Genomic DNA, 8,614 nt, shown 5'->3' on the forward strand with positions numbered 1-8,614 from the left:
AAGATTTTGAGTTGGTTGGATGAGATGGATTTAGAGTCAATTTCAGATTCAGATGACATGGAAAATATTGATAGAACAAGGGGAGGCTACAGGAAGAGGAAAGCGGCGGTGGAGGTGAAAAAGGACAGAAAAGGATGAAAACATGACAACAGGTACAGAATAATGAGAAAATATAGATATTTTTTAATTTATTGGAATGGTTAATTTTATGTCAATCAATGCGAATGGTTTAAGAACAATGGAAAAATTCCAAAGAATAGTAAAAATGAAGAATTCTGATATTTTATGCCTTCAAGAAACACATTGGGACAATGTATGTATTTTAGAAGTTTAAAAAATATGGAGAGATTTTATTTTTGTTAACAATGGCAGGGGGAATTCAAGTGGTGTTGCTATTTTATTGAGGATGTGGTAGAGAATGTGAAAGATTTATAATGATAATATTGGGAGAATTCTAATTTTAGATTTTGAATATATGAATATGGTTTTTAGAATTATAAATATTTACGCGCCTAATACTGAAATAGAGCGCAAAGATTTATTTTTAGAATTAGGGAAATGGTGTGAGGGAAACTGTATTGTAGTTGGGGATTTTAATGTTAAAATGGATAGACTGGATATGACAAGAGGAGCTATTTTTTTTAGAAGTGATGAATCTGGGGTGTTTTAAGGAAGATGATGTTAGAAAAAGGAATGATTGATATGTGGAGAGGAAAATCCAGACAAAAGAGAATTTTCTAGAAGGCAGGTGGTTTTAGGAGATTTGAAACAAACAAGGATAGATCTGGTTTTAGTAAAAGAAGTTTAAGGAATTTTATGAAGGATATTATGTATGTTTTTGCAACTTTTAGTGATCATGCAGGTTTAACATTTTCAGTGGGCTTAGATAAGGAAAGAGCAGGGGGTGGAATATGGTGTATGAATGCAGGGTATTTAGAAGATGAGGAATATGGGAAACAACTTGAATCTTTGATATCATGTGAAATGGAGGACAAGCAGAAAGAGAAGTGTTTATGGTGGGACAAGGTTAAGGAAAAAAATAAAAGTTTTTAGTATAAGATATGCAAGGAAAAAGAGGGGTAGGATGAAAAGAAAAGAAAATGAGTTGAGAGCTAAATTGGATGAAGAGATGGGGAAGTGTGACAGGGAACCTAATTATAATATAGAAAAGTTTTTAGAGTTGAAAGAAAAATTGAGTAAATATGAAATAGATAAGTGTAAGGGGGCTATTATAAGAAGTAAAGCAAAGTATTTTTGAGGGGGAGAAATGCACTTTGTTTTTTCTTGGATTAGAGAAGAATAAACAGAGGAGAACATACACTGCTCAAAAAAATAAAGGGAACACTTAAACAACACAATGTAACTCCAAGTCAATCACACTTCTGTGAAATCAACCTGTCAACTTAGGAAGCAACACTGATTGACAATAAATTTCACATGCTGTTGTGCAAATGTAATAGACAACAGGTGGAAATTATAGGCAATTAGCAAGACACCCCCAATAAAGGAGTGGTTCTGCAGGTGGTGACCACAGACCACTTCTCAGTTCCTATGCTTCCTGGCTGATGTTTTGGTCACTTTTGAATGCTGGCGGTGCTTTCACTCTAGTGGTAGCATGAGACGGAGTCTACAACCCACACAAGTGGCTCAGGTAGTGCAGCTCATCCAGGATGGCACATCAATGCGAGATGTGGCAAGAAGGTTTGCTGTGTCTGTCAGCGTAGTGTCCATAGCATGGAGGCACTACCAGGAGACAGGCCAGTACATCAGGAGACGTAGAGGAGGCCGTAGGAGGGCAACAACCCAGCAGCAGGACCGCTACCTCCACCTTTGTGCAAGGAGGAGCAGGAGGAGCACTGCCAGAGCCCTGCAAAATGACCTCCAGCAGGCCACAAATGTGCATGTGTCTGCTCAAACGGTCAGAAATAGACTCCATGAGGGTGGTATGAGGGCCCGACGTCCACAGGTGGGGGTTGTGCTTACAGCCCAACACCGTGCAGGACTTTTGGCATTTGCCAGAGAACACCAAGATTGGCAAATTTGCCACTGGCGCCCTGTGCTCTTCACAGATGAAAGCAGGTTCACACTGAGCACGTGACAGAGTCTGGAGACGCCGTGGAGAACGTTCTGCTGCCTGCAACATCCTCCAGCATGACCGGTTTGGCAGTGGGTCAGACATGGTGTGGGGTGGCATTTCTTTGGGAGGACGCACAGCCCTCCATGTGCTCGCCAGAGGTAGCCTGACTGCCATTAGGTACCGAGATGAGATCCACAGACCCCTTGTGAGACCATATGCTGGTGCGGTTGGCCCTGGGTTCCTCCTCATGCAAGACAATGCTAGACCTCATGTGGCTGGAGTGTGTCAGCAGTTCCTGCAAGAGGAAGGCATTGATGCTATGGACTGGCCCGTCCGTTCCCCAGACCTGAATCCAATTGAGCACATCTGGGACATCATGTCTCGCTCCATCCACCAACGCCATGTTGCACCACAGACTGTCCAGGAGTTGGCGGATGCTTTAGTCCAGGTCTGGGAGGAGATCCCTCAGGAGACCATCCGCCATCTCATCAGGAGCATGCCCAGGCGTTGTAGGGAGGTCATGGTTTTCCACTTTAATTTTGAGTGAGACTCCAAATCCAGACCTCCATGGGTTGATACATTTGATTTCCATTGACAATTTGTGTGTGATTTTGTTCTCAGCACATTCAACTGTGTAAAGAAAAAAGTATTTAATAAGAATATTTCATTCATTCAGATCTAGGATGTGTTATTTTAGTGTTCCCTTAATTTGTTTGAGCAGTGTATATTAGAAAGATTGAAAATGTAAAGGGTGAAGTTGTCAATGTTTATGTAGAGATATTAGAAACAGTGCAGAATTTTTATAAGGATTTATTTAAGAAAAGGGAGGTGGATGAGGGGTGTGTAAAGGAGATATTGGATAGTGTGGATGTGCAAATTGATGTAGAGGATAAACAAATGTGTGATGGGAAGATAACAGTGAATGAAGTTAAAGATGCGATTAAGGGTTTACAAGTAAATAAGAGTCCTGGAGTAGATGGGATAATTGCAGAGTTTTATAAAATATATGAACGTTTTTTAGCACCTATTTTATTGGAAGTTTATCAATATATGGAGGATAATAGTGTTTCAGAATCTATGGTGACAGGGCTGATTTTATATCAAAATAAGGGGAGCAAACTGAAACTGGAGAATTATAGGCCAATTAGTTTATTCAATTCGGATTATAAGGTATTAGCTAAGATACTGGCAAATAGAATGAAGCAAGTTTTAAATTATATTATAGCACCTACACATAATTATAGTGTGCCTGGTAGAGATATTGCTGATACAATTAATACAATTAGAGATGTGATAAAACAAAAGTTGGAAGCATAGATTTAAATAAAGCTTTTGATAGGGTGGAACATGATTTTGTTTAGGGTAATGGATAAATATGGTTTTGGTAATAGAATAATAGGATGGATAAAATTATTATATAAGAAGGCAAAAAGTAGGGTGAAGTGTAATGGGGTTTTAACTGATTCTTTTATTCTTGAGAGATCTGTGAGACAGGGGTGCCCTTTATCAGCATTATTTATTTGTTTTATCGGTAGAACCTTGAGCAGCATTTCTTAAAAAATATAATCTTATAAATTGTGTACAGACTCCGCAAGGACGTTTTAGTTTGATTCATCAATATGCAGATGATACCACTATAACAGTTAGAGATGAGGGAAGTGTAAAAAGGGTGATGGGGTGTTTTAAAGTATACGGACAGGCATCGGGTGCAAAGGTTAACATGGAGAAGTCAGTAGTAATAAGTAAGATTAATGAGGGGAATTTTCCTTTTAAGGTGGTAAAATATTATTTTAAGGTGTTGGGACTTTTTAGGGGTGAATGAAATGGAAGCTAGGGATTTGACATGGAGTGGTCAACAGGGCTCCGGGCAGCCGAGCGGAAATGGAGGAAAACTCGCCTCCCTGCGGACCTGGCATCCTTTCACTCCCTCCTCTCTACATTTTCCTCTTCTGTCTCTGCTGCTAAAGCCACTTTCTACCACTCTAAATTCCAAGCATCTGCCTCTAACCCTAGGAAGCTCTTTGCCACCTTCTCCTCCCTCCTGAATCCTCCTCCCCCTCCCCCTCCTCCCTCTCTGCAGATGACTTCGTCAACCATTTTGAAAAGAAGGTCGACGACATCCGATCCTCGTTTGCTAAGTCAAACGACACCGCTGGTTCTGCTCACACTGCCCTAACCTGTGCTCTGACCTCTTTCTCCCCTCTCTCTCCAGATGAAATCTCGCGTCTTGTGACGGCCGGCCGCCCAACAACCTGCCCGCTTGACCCTATCCCCTCCTCTCTTCTCCAGACCATTTCCGGAGACTTTCTCCCTTACCTCACCTCGCTCATCAACTCATCCCTGACCGCTGGCTACGTCCCTTCCGTCTTCAAGAGAGCGAGAGTTGCACCCCTTCTGAAAAAACCTACACTCGATCCCTCCGATGTCAACAACTACAGACCAGTATCCCTTCTTTCTTTTCTCTCCAAAACTCTTGAACGTGCCGTCCTTGGCCAGCTCTCCCGCTATCTCTCTCAGAATGACCTTCTTGATCCAAATCAGTCAGGTTTCAAGACTAGTCATTCAACTGAGACTGCTCTTCTCTGTATCACGGAGGCGCTCCGCACTGCTAAAGCTAACTCTCTCTCCTCTGCTCTCATCCTTCTAGACCTATCGGCTGCCTTCGATACTGTGAACCATCAGATCCTCCTCTCCACCCTCTCCGAGTTGGGCATCTCCGGCGCGGCCCACGCTTGGATTGCGTCCTACCTGACAGGTTGCTCCCACCAGGTGGCGTGGCGAGAATCTGTCTCCTCACCACGCGCTCTCACCACTGGCGTCCCCCAGGGCTCTGTTCTAGGCCCTCTCCTATTCTCGCTATACACCAAGTCACTTGGCTCTGTCATAACCTCACATGGTCTCTCCTATCATTGCTATGCAGATGACACACAATTAATCTTCTCCTTTCCCCCTTCTGATGACCAGGTGGCGAATCGCATCTCTGCATGTCTGGCAGACATATCAGTGTGGATGACGGATCACCACCTCAAGCTGAACCTCGGCAAGACGGAGCTGCTCTTCCTCCCGGGAAGGACTGCCCGTTCCATGATCTCGCCATCACGGTTGACAACTCCATTGTGTCCTCCTCCCAGAGCGCTAAGAACCTTGGCGTGATCCTGGACAACACCCTGTCGTTCTCAACTAACATCAAGGCGGTGGCCCGTTCCTGTAGGTTCATGCTCTACAACATCCGCAGAGTACGACCCTGCCTCACACAGGAAGCGGCGCAGGTCCTAATCCAGGCACTTGTCATCTCCCGTCTGGATTACTGCAACTCGCTGTTGGCTGGGCTCCCTGCCTGTGCCATTAAACCCCTACAACTCATCCAGAACGCCGCAGCCCGTCTGGTGTTCAACCTTCCCAAGTTCTCTCACGTCACCCCGCTCCTCCGCTCCCTCCACTGGCTTCCAGTTGAAGCTCGCATCCGCTACAAGACCATGGTGCTTGCCTACGGAGCTGTGAGGGGAACGGCACCTCAGTACCTCCAGGCTCTGATCAGGCCCTACACCCAAACAAGGGCACTGCGTTCATCCACCTCTGGCCTGCTCGCCTCCCTACCACTGAGGAAGTACAGTTCCCGCTCAGCCCAGTCAAAACTGTTCGCTGCTCTGGCCCCCAATGGTGGAACAAACTCCCTCACGACGCCAGGACAGCGGAGTCAATCACCACCTTCCGGAGACACCTGAAACCCCACCTCTTTAAGGAATACCTAGGATAGGATAAAGTAATCCTTCTCACCCCCCTTAAAAGATTTAGATGCACTCTTGTAAAGTGGCCGTTCCACTGGATGTCATAAGGTGAACGCACCAATTTGTAAGTCGCTCTGGATAAGAGCGTCTGCTAAATGACTTAAATGTAAATGTAAAATGTGTAATAAATAAAGTTAGGAAGGTGGTAAATATGTGGAGGGGGAGGTCTTTGAAATTAAAAGGGAAAGTAATTGTAATAAATGTATTGTTGATGTCAATTTTTATTTATGTAATGAACATTTTGGATATGCCAGAATGGGTTTTATCTGAAATGAATACGATTTTAGTTGATTTTTTATGGGATGGGAAGGGGGTGAAAATAGCTTTAAAACTTTGATTGCAGGTTATGAGGAGGAGGGTTTGAAGATTAGATTTAAGTGTAAGAAAAACAGCAATTATAGTAAAAATGGTACGGAAATATTTATTTGGTGAATTGGATTATGGGTGGAAAATGTTTATTTAAGAGTATTTGCAGGAGGTTGGGAGGATTGGGGACAATGGTTTATTGAAGAGTATGAAGAAGGAAATGTTACGTAATATAGCTTTGTTTTATAGAGAAGTGTTTGTGGCTTGGGGACAGTTTTTACCAAATATTTATGAATGTACCATTTTAGAAAATATTTTAAATCAGCCGATATTTTTAAATCCAAAGATAGTGTAATATGTTGTTTTGTAAATATTGTATGAGGGCTGGGATGAGGCAGATATGTTATGTCACCTGAGGTAATTCCTGGGTTCCTTCCATTTCAGGCAATATATGATAATGTGGTTGAAGTAGATGAAGAGATAAGTAAAACTACTGTGGAGAATATGTACAAGAAAATATTAGGATGTATTCCTGGGGAGTGGGTGATTTTAATAAATAAAGAGGTGGTCAAAAGATCTAGGGGTTTACCGGTTTTATATTCTGAAAGTAATGGGGAGAAACATGATTTAATCAGGTTTAAAACTTAAAATGGTTTATAGAAAATGTTTTTTAAAGAGATAAAAGTCACTGCTTCGGGAAAAGTGTGGTCTAGGGTGTTTGCAAACATGTATGTGAAAACAATATGGAAGAATGTAAATGTAAAATATAAATCTATAGAATGTGAAGACAATGATTTTAAATTGAAACAATAGGATTTTTACAAATGTGGTTTTGCGTCAAATTTATAGCGATATTAAAAGAGAATGTGATATTTGTGGTACGGGGGCAGAACATTTTATGCACTTTTTTGTTGAATGTAGTAGGTTAAAAGATTTTCACGAGTTTTTAAAATGGCTTTAAGTAAAACATTGGGGAGAAGAGATTTTTACTGGAGTGGAGGAGGTTGTTTCTTTTTGGTTTAAATGGGAAAAGTAAAGTTTTACATTTTAATTTGGTGAATTTTGTACTAAGTCATGCGATAAGATTAAGGAATTTAGGTCATTATGAAGGGAAAATTGTGTGTGGAGTTTTTTTTAGGAGTATTTTAGAGAAAGATAGATAATATATAGATACGGTGGAGGAAACTGTGGGTGAGTACTTTAATTGAAATTCTATCAAATGGAAAACATGTCATTCATTATTAATTGGTATTAGTGGATAATTATGTTAATTGTTTTACTTTTTTTCTGATTTTGTTAAAGGGTGAATTGTTCATCTTTTATTGTCTGAATGTTGTAAATAGTGTGTTTTTTTTTTTTTTTTCAAAGTTTAAAAAGTTTTTTTTATATGTGCCCGATCTCGGTAGCTAAGCAGGGTCGGGCCTGGTTAGTACTTGAAGGGAGACCGCCTGGGAATACCAGGTGCTGTAAGCGTTTTGCTCCAGCAGAGGGTTCTCTTGTGTCACGCGTGGAGCAACTGCCTTTTATTTATCACCATAATGTATTTTTATTGGACTAAAGGCAGTTTGTTAGTGCTTCCCTGCCATGCCCTGATCAAATCCAATAATGGACAATGCATTTCCCTCAATATCTAGGCAGTGCATTCAGCATTTGTTTTTAGGCTAGGAGACTGTCAATGTCTGTAGTCCATTAGGGCCCTGTAAAATCCCTTCATTGTTTTGCCTGACCCCCCCCTCTCCATTTCCATTTCCCCGTTGACCGTTTGTCCCTGCATCTGTAGGTTTTCGCTCTCAAAAGTACACCTTTTTAATAGAAATATAACAGATTGGATGTTCTATGTCCATGACAATGTTTAAAACCCTAGCAGGGAACCACTTTTGAGGTCTGGGAAAAACGGAAGACATGTTGATTTTGGGGTGTTGTTACCCTTTATAAAGGCAAGTGTGCGCCAGGAAGAGACCTTTATTTGGTTAAGCGGTGTTGCTGTAGCGTTCATGTGATTGCGGAGTTTGCAAAAAAAATGGCCACTGGATTGATGCAAATAATCATGATATAATTCTGCCAGGCTGGCATAGGCTACTTTGCGCTCCGCACGCATGCACACAGAGACTGGGCAGTCCTGTGCAGTTTCTGAAAGTTGTGTGGAAATACGAATCACTGATGCATTTTGTTCATGTCTTATGATTCACTTGGGCAAATGAATGGATTTTCTAAAGTGTTGAAGGGATTGAGTTGATTTCCTCCTTAATTTAAAGCATTTTTGAATATTGTTGAATTTCGGTATAATGTCTGTATTTCGTGATTCCGTGTGGGTGCGCTGTATTTTATAGGGCCCTAGTCCATGAAGTTGTCATAAGTATGAACCTATTTTGCTCCAGCAGAGGGTTCTCGTGTCATGCGTGGAACAACTGCCTTTTATCACCATAATGTGTATTTTTATTGG

The sequence above is a fragment of the Oncorhynchus nerka genome, unplaced genomic scaffold (genome assembly GCF_034236695.1).
Source record: "Oncorhynchus nerka isolate Pitt River unplaced genomic scaffold, Oner_Uvic_2.0 unplaced_scaffold_894, whole genome shotgun sequence".
NCBI classification, from domain to species: Eukaryota; Metazoa; Chordata; class Actinopteri; order Salmoniformes; family Salmonidae; genus Oncorhynchus; species Oncorhynchus nerka.